This window comes from Ranitomeya imitator, chromosome 9 (assembly GCF_032444005.1).
Source record: "Ranitomeya imitator isolate aRanImi1 chromosome 9, aRanImi1.pri, whole genome shotgun sequence".
In the NCBI taxonomy this organism is placed as follows: Eukaryota; Metazoa; Chordata; class Amphibia; order Anura; family Dendrobatidae; genus Ranitomeya; species Ranitomeya imitator.
Genome location: NC_091290.1, coordinates 68,552,458 through 68,567,929, shown reverse-complemented (window position 1 = coordinate 68,567,929; position 15,472 = coordinate 68,552,458).

The window sequence follows — 15,472 nt, the reverse complement described above, 5'->3', positions numbered from 1 at the left end:
AATGTTGTGAATTCTGTGATCAAGCTCCCTCCTGTGGTCACGAGTGGTACTGCGGCTTCTGAGTTTCCTTCCTCAGGTGATGAGGTTAAGTCGTTAGGTGTTTCTCTATTTAACTCCACCTAGTGCTTTGATCCTGGCCTCCAGTCAATGTTCTAGTATTGGTCTTGCTTCCTCCTGGATCGTTCCTGTGGCCTGTCTGCTCAGCATAAGCTAAGTTCTGCTTGTGTTACTTTTGTTGCTATATTTTCTGTCCAGCTTGCTTAATTGGTTTTTCTTGCTTGCTGGAAGCTCTGAGACGCAGAGGGAGCACCTCCGTACCGTTAGTCGGTGCGGAGGGTCGTTTTGCCTCTCTGCGTGGTTGTTTGTAGGTTTTTGTGTTGACCGCAAAGCTATCTTTCCTATCCTCGGTCTATTCAGTAAGTCGGGCCTCACTTTGCTTAATCTATTTCATCTCTGTGTTCGTGTTTTCTTCTTACTCACAGTCATTATATGTGGGGGGCTGCCTATTCCTTTGGGGAATTTCTCTGAGGCAAGGTAGGCTTATTTTTCTGTCTTCAGGCCTAGCTAGTTTCTCAGGCTGTGCCGAGTTGCATAGGGAGCGTTAGGCGCAATCCACGGCTACCTCTAGTGTGGTGTGATAGGATTAGGGATTGCGGTCAGCAGAGTTCCCACGTCTCAGAGCTCGTCCTATGTTTTTTGGTTATTGTCAGGTCACTTTGTGTGCTCTGAACTTCAAGGTCCATTGTGGTTCTGAATTACCTATTCATAACAGTACTGGAGGCCCAAAGTACTATGCTTCTCAATAGAGGGAAAAAAGAAGTTCTGAGACCATTTTTTTTTCTTTGCACTGTGTTTTGCCTTTTTTTTTCCCCTAGACATTTGGGTGGTTCAGGACACAGGTGTGGTGATGGACATTAAAGGTCTGTCTTCATGTGTGGATCTTCTCACTGCAAGAGTACAAAATATTCAAGACTTTGTGGCTCAGAATTCTATGTTAGAACCAAGAATTCCTATTCCTGATTTGTTTTCTGGAGATAGAGCTAAATTTCTGAGTTTCAAAAATAATTGCAAACTGTTTCTGGCGTTGAAACCTCGCTCCTCTGGTGACCCAGTTCAACAAGTTAAGATCATTATTTCTTTATTACGTGGCGACCCTCAAGACTGGGCATTTTCCCTTGCGCCAGGAGATCCTGCATTATGTAATATTGATGCGTTTTTTCTGGCGCTCGGATTACTGTACGATGAACCTAATTCAGTGGATCAGGCAGAGAAAAATTTGCTGGCTCTGTGTCAGGGTCAGGATGAGATAGAGATTTTTTGTCAGAAGTTTAGAAAGTGGTCTGTGCTCACTCAATGGAATGAATGTGCTTTGGCAGCAATCTTCAGAAAGGGTCTCTCTGAAGCCCTTAAGGATGTCATGGTGGGATTTCCTATGCCTGCTGGTCTGAATGAGTCTATTTCTTTGGCCATTCAGATCGGTCGACGCTTGCATGAGCGTAAATCTGTGCACCATTTGGCGGTATTATCTGAGCATAAACCTGAGCCTATGCAGTGCGATAGGACTTTGACCAGAGCTGAAAGGCAGGAACACAGACGTCAGAATGGGCTGTGTTTCTACTGTGGTGATTCCACTCATGCTATCTCCGATTGTCCTAAGCGCACTAAGCGGTTTGCTAAGTCTGCCACCATTGCTACGGTACAGTCGAAATTTCTTTTGTCCGTTACTTTGATCTGCTCTTTGTCTTCCTATTCTGTCATGGCTTTTGTGGATTCAGGCGCTGCCCTGAATTTGATGGACTTGGAGTTTGCTAGGCGCTGTGGGTTTGTCTTGGAGCCCTTGCAGTGTCTGATTCCATTGAGAGGAATTGATGCTACGCCTTTGGCCAAGAATAAGCTTCAGTATTGGACCCAGCTGACCATGTGCATGGCTCCTGCGCACCAGGAAGATATTCGCTTTCTGGTGTTGCAAAATCTGCATGATGTGGTCGTGTTGGGGTTGCCATGGCTACAAGTCCATAACCCAGTATTAGATTGGAAATCAATGTCTGTGTCCAGCTGGGGTTGTCAGGGGGTACATTGTGATGTTCCATTTCTGTCTATCTCATCATCCACCCTTTCTGAGGTCCCAGAGTTCTTGTCTGATTACCGGGATGTATTCGATGAGCCCAAGTCCAATGCCCTACCTCCGCATAGGGATTGTGATTGTGCTATCGAGTTGATTCCTGGTAGTAAGTTTCCAAAGGGTCGACTGTTTAATTTATCTGTACCTGAGCATGCCGCTATGCGGAGTTACGTAAAAGAATCCTTGGAGAAGGGTTATATTCGGCCGTCGTCATCGCCATTGGGAGCAGGGTTCTTTTTTATGGCCAAGAAGGATGGTTCGCTGAGACCTTGTATTGATTACCGCCTTCTAAATAAAATCACAGTCAAATTTCAGTACCCCTTGCCGCTGCTATCTGATTTGTTTGCTCGGATTAAGGGGGCTAGTTGGTTAACCAAGATAGATCTTCGTGGTGCATATAATCTTGTGCGTATTAAACGGGGCGATGAATGGAAAACTGCATTTAATATGCCCGAGGGCCATTTTGAGTACCTAGTTATGCCATTCGGACTTGCCAATGCTCCATCAGTATTTCAGTCCTTTATGCATGACATCTTCCGAGAGTACCTGGATAAATTCCTGATTGTATATTTGGATGATATTTTGGTCTTCTCGGATGATTGGGAGTCTCATGTGAAGCAGGTCAGAATGGTGTTCCAGGTCCTGCGTGCTAATTCTTTGTTTGTGAAGGGATCAAAGTGTCTCTTTGGTGTTCAGAAGGTTTCATTTTTGGGGTTCATTTTTTCCCCTTCTACCATCGAGATGGACCCTGTTAAGGTCCAGGCCATTTATGATTGGACTCAGCCGACATCTCTGAAGAGTCTGCAAAAGTTCCTTGGCTTTGCTAATTTTTATCGTCGCTTCATCTGTAATTTTTCTAGTATTGCGAAACCATTGACCGATTTGACCAAGAAGGGTGCTGATGTGGTCAATTGGTCTTCTGCTGCTGTGGAAGCTTTTCAAGAGTTAAAGCGTCGTTTTTCTTCTGCCCCTGTGTTGTGTCAACCAGATGTTTCGCTTCCGTTCCAGGTTGAGGTTGATGCTTCTGAAATTGGAGCGGGGGCTGTTTTGTCGCAAAGAGGTGCTGATTGCTCGGTGATGAAGCCATGCGCCTTCTTTTCCAGGAAGTTTTCGCCTGCTGAGCGAAATTATGATGTTGGCAATCGAGAGTTGCTGGCCATGAAGTGGGCATTCGAGGAGTGGCGTCATTGGCTTGAAGGAGCTAAGCATCGCGTGGTGGTCTTGACTGATCACAAGAACTTGACTTATCTCGAGTCTGCCAAACGGTTGAATCCTAGACAGGCTCGTTGGTCGCTGTTTTTCTCCCGTTTTGACTTTGTGGTTTCGTACCTTCCGGGCTCTAAAAATGTGAAGGCGGATACCCTGTCTAGGAGTTTTGTGCCCGACTCTCCGGGTATGCCTGAGTCGGCGGGTATTCTCAAAGAGGGAGTAATTGTGTCTGCCATCTCCCCTGATTTGCGGCGGGTGCTGCAAAAATTTCAGGCTAATAAACCTGATCGTTGCCCAGCAGAGAAACTGTTTGTCCCTGATAGGTGGACGAATAAAGTTATCTCTGAGGTTCATTGTTCGGTGTTGGCTGGTCATCCTGGAATCTTTGGTACCAGAGATTTGGTGGCTAGATCCTTTTGGTGGCCGTCTCTGTCGCGGGATGTGCGTTCTTTTGTGCAGTCCTGTGGGATTTGTGCTCGGGCTAAGCCCTGCTGTTCTCGTGCCAGTGGGTTGCTTTTGCCCTTGCCGATCCCGAAGAGGCCTTGGACACATATCTCTATGGATTTTATTTCGGATCTCCCCGTCTCTCAAAAAATGTCGGTCATTTGGGTAGTTTGTGATCGCTTCTCTAAGATGATCCATTTGGTACCCTTGTCTAAATTACCTTCCTCCTCTGATTTGGTGCCATTGTTCTTCCAGCATGTGGTTCGTTTACATGGCATTCCAGAGAACATCGTTTCTGACAGAGGTTCCCAGTTTGTTTCGAGGTTTTGGCGAGCCTTTTGTGCTAGGATGGGCATTGATTTGTCTTTTTCCTCGGCTTTCCATCCTCAGACAAATGGTCAGACTGAACGAACCAATCAGACCTTGGAAACATATCTGAGATGTTTTGTTTCTGCTGATCAGGATGATTGGGTGTCCTTTTTGCCGTTGGCTGAGTTCGCTCTTAATAATCGGGCCAGCTCGGCTACCTTGGTCTCACCGTTTTTCTGCAATTCTGGGTTCCATCCTCGTTTCTCTTCAGGGCAGGTTGAGTCTTCGGACTGTCCTGGTGTGGATACTGTGGTGGACAGGTTGCAGTGGATTTGGACTCATGTAGTGGACAATTTGACCTTGTCCCAGGAGAAGGCTCAACGTTTCGCTAATCGCAGATGCTGTGTGGGTCCCCGACTTCGTGTTGGGGATTTGGTTTGGTTGTCATCTCGTTGTATTCCTATGAAGGTTTCCTCTCCTAAGTTTAAGCCTCGTTTCATTGGTCCGTATAGGATTTCTGAGGTTCTTAATCCTGTGTCTTTTCGTTTGACCCTTCCAGATTCTTTTTCCATCCATAATGTATTCCATAGGTCATTGTTGCGGAGATACGTGGCGCCTGTGGTTCCATCTGTTGATCCTCCTGCCCCGGTTTTGGTGGAGGGGAAGTTGGAGTATATAGTGGAGAAGATTTTGGATTCTCGTGTTTCGAGACGGAAACTCCAGTATCTGGTTAAGTGGAAGGGTTATGGTCAGGAAGATAATTCCTGGGTCTTTGCCTCTGATGTCCATGCTGCCGATCTTGTTCGTGCCTTTCATATGGCTCATCCTGGTCGGCCTGGGGGCTCTGGTGAGGGTTCGGTGACCCCTCCTCAAGGGGGGGTACTGTTGTGAATTCTGTGATCAAGCTCCCTCCTGTGGTCACGAGTGGTACTGCAGCTTCTGAGTTTCCTTCCTCAGGTGATGAGGTTAAGTCGTTAGGTGTTGCTCTATTTAACTCCACCTAGTGCTTTGATCCTGGCCTCCAGTCAATGTCCTAGTATTGGTCTTGCTTCCTCCTGGATCGTTCCTGTGGCCTGTCTGCTCAGCATAAGCTAAGTTCTGCTTGTGTTACTTTTGTTGCTATATTTTCTGTCCAGCTTGCTTAATTGGTTTTTCTTGCTTGCTGGAAGCTCTGAGACGCAGAGGGAGCACCTCCGTACCGTTAGTTGGTGCGGAGGGTCGTTTTGCCCCTCTGCGTGGTTGTTTGTAGGTTTTTGTGTTGACCGCAAAGCTATCTTTCCTATCCTCGGTCTATTCAGTAAGTCGGGCCTCACTTTGCTTAATCTATTTCATCTCTGTGTTCGTGTTTTCTTCTTACTCACAGTCATTATATGTGGGGGGCTGCCTTTTCCTTTGGGGAATTTCTCTGAGGCAAGGTAGGTTTATTTTTCTGTCTTCAGGCCTAGCTAGTTTCTCAGGCTGTGCCGAGTTGCATAGGGAGCGTTAGGCGCAATCCACGGCTACCTCTAGTGTGGTGTGATAGGATTAGGGATTGCGGTCAGCAGAGTTCCCACGTCTCAGAGCTCGTCCTATGTTTTTTGGTTATTGTCAGGTCACTTTGTATGCTCTGAACTTCAAGGTCCATTGTGGTTCTGAATTACCTATTCATAACAGGATAATAGCCAAACCAAAATCTCAATTTGCAGACATTATCCTAAGTCATGTGACAAGGCTCGTTAAAGGGTCAACATTGACTGTTAGGATTGCTACTTCCAATAGGTGGCACTAGAGTTCTAGTCTTCTTCCTCTCTGAAGAGACAATTTGCAGCTAATCTAGCTAACAAATTGTAATGAGGGTGGGACCTCTCAAATGTAGGAGTGAGAGCACTTTGAGAGCATGAGAGCGCTTTGGGAAAATGGCCGCCGCGATCTCTAATGCGCACGCGCGGCATCCCGCGGCCATTTTCCTGAAGCCCCGTGCAGCAGAGCACTCGATCTGCGCACGCGCGGCCCCAGGAAGATGGCCGCCCCCACCGACGAAAGGGATGACAGCGCAGATCGCGTGCTGTGTCTTCACCACTACGCCACTACGCCACCAACGTAAAGCTGAGGAAGAACCAGCGATGTCACCACGCCCTCCCGACCTGACCAGCCTGATTGACAGGCGAAAACGGCGACTTTGGTAAGTTATTTCTCAGCATACATAGGGAATCGGGGTACACTACATACACTATAGGAACACACAGTGCAGGCCCTATTTAACAGTATTCATAGCTCAATCTCAAAAAACGGGGTGACAGGTTCCCTTTAAAGGAAAAACTAAAGCCAAAACGCTCTGTGTGAACATATGTTAAAGGGTAGGTATATATATTTTTTTTATTTTGCATTATATACATGTAATTATGAAGGCAAAAATGTTTTTTAGCATTTTTCCCTTTAAAAAACAAATTTAGGTTTGGTTTGGTCGGTCTTTTTAGAAATACATAACCACATTTTTCCCAGATACCATATGTGAGTCAGAAAGGCATGCAGGCATCTTCTCCATGCTGTTCCCATTAAGTTTTAGCTCTTTCTCATCCATTTCAGATTTTTTCTCATGCCCCCACTCCTGTTTGTTGGGTCCAGCAGAAATATATTCGGGTTCCCATTAACTTGCATTGGAAGAGTTATTCGGTACAAATACAAGGATATTAGAAATTATTTGTGCCAATTTTCCTGAATCCAAATATTTCACTATTCGCTCACCACTACTTATGACCCATACACTTATAGGGGAGTGCTTTCTTTTTTTAGATCCAATGGATAATATATTTTACATATACAGTTGAAAGCAGAAGTTTCCATACACTATATAAAAACACACGTATGCCTGTTTTCTCAATATCCGAAATGAATTCGAAATAAATATTTCCCGTTTTACGTCAATTAGGATTATTACCATCATTATTAATAAATGCCAGAATAATGAGAGAGAGAGAGAATGCTTTAAGCCACTTTTATTACTTACTGAAAAGTCAAAAATGTACTTACACTAAGATTACTATGTCTTTAAAATTTTTGACTGCCCATAGCATGTGTTTGAAAGCTTTTGAAAGAACCTGAAACATACTGCTTTTTTGTGTTGCATCATGGGAAAGTCTAAAGAAATCAGCCAAGATATCAGGGAGAGAATAGTGGAGTTGCACAAGTCTGGCTTATCCTTGGGCACAATTTCACGATTCCTAAAGGTGCCTTGTTCATCTGTACAAACAATTATACGCAAGTATCAACAAGATGGGAATGTCCAGCCATCCAATTGGGATTGTATTGGACAGGTGATGAGCAGTGCCTGGCTTTCTCCACACATACCGCTTAGAATTATCACCAAAAAGGTCTATCTTCATCTCAACAGACCAGAGAATCTTATTTCTCATAATCTGGGAGTCCTTCATGTGCTTTTTTTTGCAAACTCTATGTGGGCTTTCATATGTCTTGCACTGAGGAGAGGCTTCCGTCAGGCCACTCTGCCATAAAGGCCCGACTGGTGGAGGGCTGCAGTGATAGTTGACTTTGTGGACCTTTCTCCCATCTCCCTACTTCATCTCTGGAGCTCAGCCACAGTGATCTTGGGGTTCTTCTTTACCTCTCTCACAAAAAGGCTCTTCTCCCACTCAGTTTTGCTGGACAACCAGGTCTAGGAAGACTTCTGGTGGTCACAAACTTCTTCTATTTAAGGATTATGGAGGCCACTGCGCTCTTAGGAACCTCGAATACTGCAGAAATTCTGTTGTAACCTTAGCCAGATCTGTGCCTTGCCACAATTCTGTCTCTGAGCTTTCTTTTTTATTAAATTTGCAAATATTACTACATTTCTATCAATGTAGTGTACATTAATGTGAAAAAAATGACTTTTTTGAATTTACCAAATGGCTGCAATAAAGCAAGGAGTGAAAAATTTAAAGGGTATGAATACTTTCCGTACCCACTGTATATATACTATATATAGTATAAATAAATTATCTGTGTTTTTCTGCCATTTCTTATGATCGTCTCACTGTAGGACAAAAATTAAATGGCATTTCAATAGCTGGAGGTCAATGCAATGTCTATCATGTTAATTTTGTGCTTCCCTTCACATTCATGTGCACACTTACAGAGCTCTCTGAAGCATGTAATAATCTGAGAACCAATGAATCTGAACCTCTAATTTCCAATGATATTGTAGCAAGCTCTTGAACCATTGCAACCTATTCATAATGCTTCTTAACAGGATGTTTGAAGGGTGCTGTTCATTGATTGAAGTGAGCTAACGGTACTCTTGCAAGGTTATGTCATTGTCCTGGAAAAAATGTATTTTGTTCTTACTGTTATTTCCTCTTCAAATAGCATAACAATTGATATTTCCAGAGCAGACGCTGACGCAATGAAATCCCTTTTTATTTGAAACTTTCTTAATTAACAGAAGTTTCCTGTAAGTAACAGAACTCTGGGAACAAATGGAGTATATTAGACACTCATGTTACAGCACATATCGAGGGGTCGCTGTTTCTTTGCAATATCTCATAGCAAATAAAAAATACTCTAATAATAATATTAAGTAGATTGCCCATATGATACATCTACTCTATAGAAGGAGCAGTTGATAAACAGCTGATCAAAACTGATATTACAGCCGAAACCTCCAGCAGTCAGATATAATCGCTGGGAAAGTTGATTTCAGACACACAGTTCTCACCATTCTAGGTGATATATGGTATTACATGGGGTCTAAGGGGTAACTTTTTTCCTTATGGAGAGTGACATGCCTGACATTCCAGGGAAAGGAGACTTAAAGGCCATACAATGCTCTTCTGGGAAATTGAATATGCAAATTGCCTCTTCAGAGAGCAACAGGTCTTCAACTCTACTAGCATCTATTACAAGTAGCAATTCTAAAAGTCAATATCAACCCTTTAACAAGCCTTATCACATGACTTAGGATAAAATCCAAACCAGAATCTCAATTTGAAGACAGGTGTTTCAGGGTGTTGCATCTCATTAGTGCAAAGCATGACATCTGATTTGGCTGTATGAGATATCTCTGATTGGGATCTTATGAGTAACATTTCTCATTATGCAGAGTGATATACCTGGCATGCCAAGATAAGGAGACTTATAGTTCATGTAAGCCTCCAGTGGCATCTCATACAGTCAAATCAGAGCTCATGCTTTGCACTGAGGAGGGGTAACACCCTGAAACATGTGTATGCAAATTGAGACTCTGCTTTGGCTTTTATCCTAAGTCATGTGGTAAAGCTAGTTATAGGGTCAATATTGACTTTTAGGATTGCCACCATCAATAGGTGGCACTGGAGTTCTAGTCCTCTTTCTCTCTGAAAAGACAATTTGCATAGAGTATTACATGGTGCAGTTCTAATATATGAGCTTTAAATGACAGGAATAATCACTGGATGTGAATGATGCTCCTATGGACACATTTTTTAAACCAGTACTAAAAGAAACAAAGGTTGAGTTTTCCATAAACCAGACATGTTGTTGTCTTTGCTTTCTAAAAGGCTTTTATTTCTGTTGCTCATCTATCAAAACCAAAAGGCTTCACAAAACTGTGAGCTATAAGTTTTTTTTTAAAGAGAAGTAAACATGTGAATCTGCAGGACTGCAAAACCAGACACAGATAATATACCAGTATACCAAGTAAGAGAAGTAAGGGAATTCACCGTCCCCACTGCTGCTTTCCACCATTAGACAATAAAACTTAAAGTCTATATTTATGACAATTTTTTAGAAAAGAGTCCAGAACATTCATTATGCTTTTCCAAAACTAACAGAAAAAAATGGTTTCTCGACCGCTGTGACGTGCAAAGTCTTAGCTTGGCTTTTTCTTTGTAGATTTGCCCTATAAAGTCTAATTTTATTGACACATTGCAACTGATATGGCCGAGTGAGGTCATAAAAAGTGGTGATACCTGTAAGACTAATGCTTACTGGGGTTGTCCACATCTTAAAAAAGTTTTGAGCAGAATGTTATCAGTGTGCAATATCCACACTGTTAGGATTCAGCTCTGCTTGCCAGTTTCAGCGGTTATCACGTGACTGCAAGTACGTGAATTTCATGTTTGTGGTCATGTGCTGACGAGAGCTTTGAAATAAGCAGCTGAGACTCTAGTCGGCACATGATTGCAACTATGCAGGTCACATACTTGCGGTCATGTGCGAAAGGATGGAATGGCAAGTGGAGCTGAATCTTAACATTGTGTACATTACACACTCCTAAGATTCACCAAGCTACAAGGCTTGCCAAAAATGTCCTCGGGGTTGCACAACCCCTTCAAAGTAAGCGTAAGCTTCAGCCATACATTTTGTAGAGAAAGATGAGGTCAGATATAGCGGCCATAGCGTAGCCAAGATGATGAAAACCATACTGCCCTGGAGGTTACTGCAAGCTGCATATCGGGATGGGCAGTACAATTTTGTGGGCAATGCTGCTGTTTTATTGCAAAACCATATTGTCATTAACAATCAATTTGGAAACCACAAGGATTTGAGGACAATTATTGGCTATTTTTTTATCAGAATGTTTGAGCTCAACCCCAGGGCAGATGACCTTCCGTTTCCATGATGGTATGTCATAGTTGAGTTGCTTCTTCACCACAAAAAATGAGGCCATAGTTAGCTAAAGAATCTTACAATTTTTTTATTAAATCTATTAAAACGAAGAAAAATCGACAACGGTAACAGTTATGTGCACATATATAGTGTTGAATGTTTTTAGCACAGACACCGCTTCAGCAGCAACACACGTCAGGCTGCACTAAATCTGAAGTAAACCGATGAGTCATTTTCGATGCTTTGCCCTTATTCCATCTACGGAAAGAATATTATTTTATGAACTTTGTCCACCATTATACAAACTCTGTAACCGTGTTAAAGAAAAAATATTCAACTTTACTGTCTCTGTCAAATACAGGCAGGTGTCTACATCTTCAGGTCAATTGCTTTGTATGTAAAAAGGGTAAAAAAAAGTACCATCAATTAAATTGTAAAATAGATAGTCGTTTTATTGAAAAATTGAAACTATAAATATAATAAAATGTAAATTCCCAAAATACTTGATTACAAGGGCAAAGTAGTGGTGTAACGAGTGGACATGTTTTGTTAAAATTCATTGACTACTCTTGAGTGACTTAATTTTAAAAAAATGTTCAACCTAAAATTGCTAAAGTGTGTTATAGCAGGGGGCAGATCATGACACAGGCATTCCCTCCATGGTGTCCATTGGGCCATGTATTCTCTTAGAACTTGTCTTGCACTGGGGGAAAAAACAATGTAAGATTTGCCTTCAGTATATTTTTTAAGGTTATGTCTGGTTCATCTTGATCACATATATAGTTACCAAATGCTAGACAACAACCATTCATTGTTACCACTTTATTTCCCATCCACTGTGAGCAGTCAACCATCTTTCCATAAACTCAAAATTGCATTTTTGTCTCTATTTTTCCACAGTTTCTCAATTTTCTCCCAAGAACAGATAGATAGATAGATAGATAGATCGATCGATCGATCACAGGCAACAAAACAATTATTATTACACCCATGAAATGTTACCACTTGCTTTGCTATGGCGCACTCAAACATATCATGTAAAACCTGTGTGTCGTCACTGTTCAGAGTAGTACTTTCCATGATCAGAGTAGTACTTTCCATGATCAGAGTAGTACTTTCCATGATCAGAGTAGTACTTTCTATGATCAGAGTAGTACTTTCCATCATCAGAGTAGTACTTTCTATGATCAGAGTAGTACTTTCCATCATCAGAGTAGTACTTTCCATCATCAGAGTAGTACTTTCCATGACCAGAGTAGTACTTTCCATGATCAGAGTAGTACTTTCCATGATCGGAGTAGTACTTTCCATGATCAGAGTAGTACTTTCCATAATCAGAGTAGTACTTTCCATGATCAGAGTAGTACTTTCCATGACCTGAGTAGTACTTTCCATGATTAGAGTAGTACTTTCCATGACCAGAGTAGTACTTTCCATGATTAGAGTAGTACTTTCCATGACCTGAGTAGTACTTTCCATGATCAGAGTAGTACTTTCCATGATCGGAGTAGTACTTTCCATGATTTGAGTAGTACATTCCATCATCAGAGTAGTGCTTTCCATGATTAGAGTAGTACTTTCCATGATCAAAGTAGTACTTTCCATGATCAGAGTAGTACTTTCCATGATCAGAGTAGTACTTTCCATGATCAGAGTAGTACCTTCCATGATCAGAGTAGTACTTTCCATGATCAGAGTAGTACTTTCCATGATCAGAGTAGTACTTTCCATGATTAGAGTAGTACTTTCCATGAACTGAGTAGTACTTTCCATGATCAGAGTAGTACTTTCCATGATCGGAGTAGTACTTTCCATGATTTGAGTAGTACATTCCATCATCAGAGTAGTGCTTTCCATGATTAGAGTAGTACTTTCCATGATCAAAGTAGTACTTTCCATGATCAGAGTAGTACTTTCCATGATCAGAGTAGTACTTTCCATGATCAGAGTAGTACCTTCCATGATCAGAGTAGTACTTTCCATGATCAGAGTAGTACTTTCCATGATCAGAGTAGTACTTTCCATGATCAGAGTAGCACTTTCCATGATCAGAGTAGTACTTTCCATGATCAGAGTAGTACCTTCCATGATCAGAGTAGTACTTTCCATGATTAGAGTAGTACTTTCCATGATCAGAGTAGTATCTTCCATGATCAGAGTAGTACTTTCCATGATCAGAGTAGTACCTTCCATGATCAGAGTAGTACTTTCCATGATCAGAGTAGTACTTTCCATGATCAGAGTAGTACTTTCCATGATCAGAGTAGTACTTTCCATGATCAGAGTAGTACCTTCCATGATCAGAGTAGTACTTTCCATGATTAGAGTAGTACTTTCCATGATCAGAGTAGTACTTTCCATGATCAGAGTAGTACTTTCCATGATTAGAGTACTACTTTCCATGATCAGAGTAGTACCTTCCATCATCAGAGTAGTACTTTCCATGATCAGAGTAGTACTTTCCATGATTAGAGTAGTACTTTCCATGATTAGAGTAATACTTTCCATGATCAAAGTAGTACTTTCCATGATCAGAGTAGTACTTTCCATGATCAGAGTAGTACTTTCCATGATCAGAGTAGTACTTTCCATGATTTGAGTAGTACTTTCCATCATCAGAGTAGTACTTTCCTTGATTAGAGTAGTACTTTCCATGATCAGAGTAGCACTTTCCATGATCAGAGTAGTACTTTCCATGATCAGAGTAGTACCTTCCATCATCAGAATAGTACTTTCCATGATCAGAGTAGTACTTTCCATGATTAGAGTAGTACTTTCCATGACCTGAGTAGTACTTTCCATGATCAGAGTAGTACTTTCCATGATCGGAGGAGTACTTTCCATGATTTGAGTAGTACATTCCATCATCAGAGTAGTACTTTCCATGATCAGAGTAGTACTTTCCATGATCAAAGTAGTACTTTCCATGATCAGAGTAGTACTTTCCATGATCAGAGTAGTACTTTCCATGATCAGAGTAGTACCTTCCATGATCAGAGTAGTACTTTCCATGATCAGAGTAGTACTTTCCATGATCAGAGTAGTACTTTCCATGATCAGAGTAGCACTTTCCATGATCAGAGTAGTACTTTCCATGATTAGAGTAGTACCTTCCATGATCAGAGTAGTACTTTCCATGATTAGAGTAGTACTTTCCATGATCAGAGTAGTACCTTCCATGATCAGAGTAGTACTTTCCATGATCAGAGTAGTACTTTCCATGATCAGAGTAGTACCTTCCATGATCAGAGTAGTACTTTCCATGATCAGAGTAGTACTTTCCATGATCAGAGTAGTACTTTCCATGATCAGAGTAGTGCTTTCCATGATCAGAGTAGTACCTTCCATGATCAGAGTAGTACTTTCCATGATTAGAGTAGTACTTTCCATGATCAGAGTAGTACTTTCCATGATCAGAGTAGTACTTTCCATGATTAGAGTACTACTTTCCATGATCAGAGTAGTACCTTCCATCATCAGAGTAGTACTTTCCATGATCAGAGTAGTACTTTCCATGATTAGAGTAGTACTTTCCATGATTAGAGTAGTACTTTCCATGATCAAAGTAGTACTTTCCATGATCAGAGTAGTACTTTCCATGATCAAAGTAGTACTTTCCATGATCAGAGTAGTACTTTCCATGATTTGAGTAGTACTTTCCATCATCAGAGTAGTACTTTCCTTGATTAGAGTAGTACTTTCCATGATCAGAGTAGTACTTTCCATGATTAGAGTAGTACTTCCAATGATTAGAGTAGTACTTTCCATGATTAGAGTAGTACTTTCCATGATCAAAGTAGTACTTTCCATGATCAGAGTAGTACTTTCCATGATCAGAGTAGTACTTTCCATGATTAGAGTAGTACTTTCCATGATCAGAGTAGTACCTTCCATGATCAGAGTAGTACTTTCCATGATCAGAGTAGTACTTTCCATGATCAGAGTAGTACCTTCCATGATCAGAGTAGTACTTTCCATGATCAGAGTAGTACTTTCCATGATCAGAGTAGTACTTTCCATGATCAGAGTAGTACCTTCCATGATCAGAGTAGTACTTTCCATGATTAGAGTAGTACTTTCCATGATCAGAGTAGTACTTTCCATGATCAGAGTAGTACTTTCCATGATCAGAGTAGTACTTTCCATGATCAGAGTAGTACTTTCCATGATCAGAGTAGTACTTTCCATGATTAGAGTAGTACTTTCCATGATCAGAGTAGTACCTTCCATGATCAGAGTAGTACTTTCCATGATCAGAGTAGTACCTTCCATGATCAGAGTAGTACTTTCCATGATCAGAGTAGTACTTTCCATGATCAGAGTAGTACTTTCCATGATCAGAGTAGTACTTTCCATGATCAGAGTAGTACCTTCCATGATCAGAGTAGTACTTTCCATGATTAGAGTAGTACTTTCCATGATCAGAGTAGTACTTTCCATGATCAGAGTAGTACTTTCCATGATTAGAGTACTACTTTCCATGATCAGAGTAGTACCTTCCATCATCAGAGTAGTACTTTCCATGATCAGAGTAGTACTTTCCATGATTAGAGTAGTACTTTCCATGATTAGAGTAGTACTTTCCATGATCAAAGTAGTACTTTCCATGATCAGAGTAGTACTTTCCATGATCAGAGTAGTACTTTCCATAATCAGAGTAGTACTTTCCATGATTTGAGTAGTACTTTCCATCATCAGAGTAGTACTTTCCTTGATTAGAGTAGTACTTTCCATGATCAGAGTAGTACTTTCCATGATTAGAGTAGTACTTCCAATGATTAGAGTAGTACTTTCCATGATTAGAGTAGAACTTTCCATGATCAA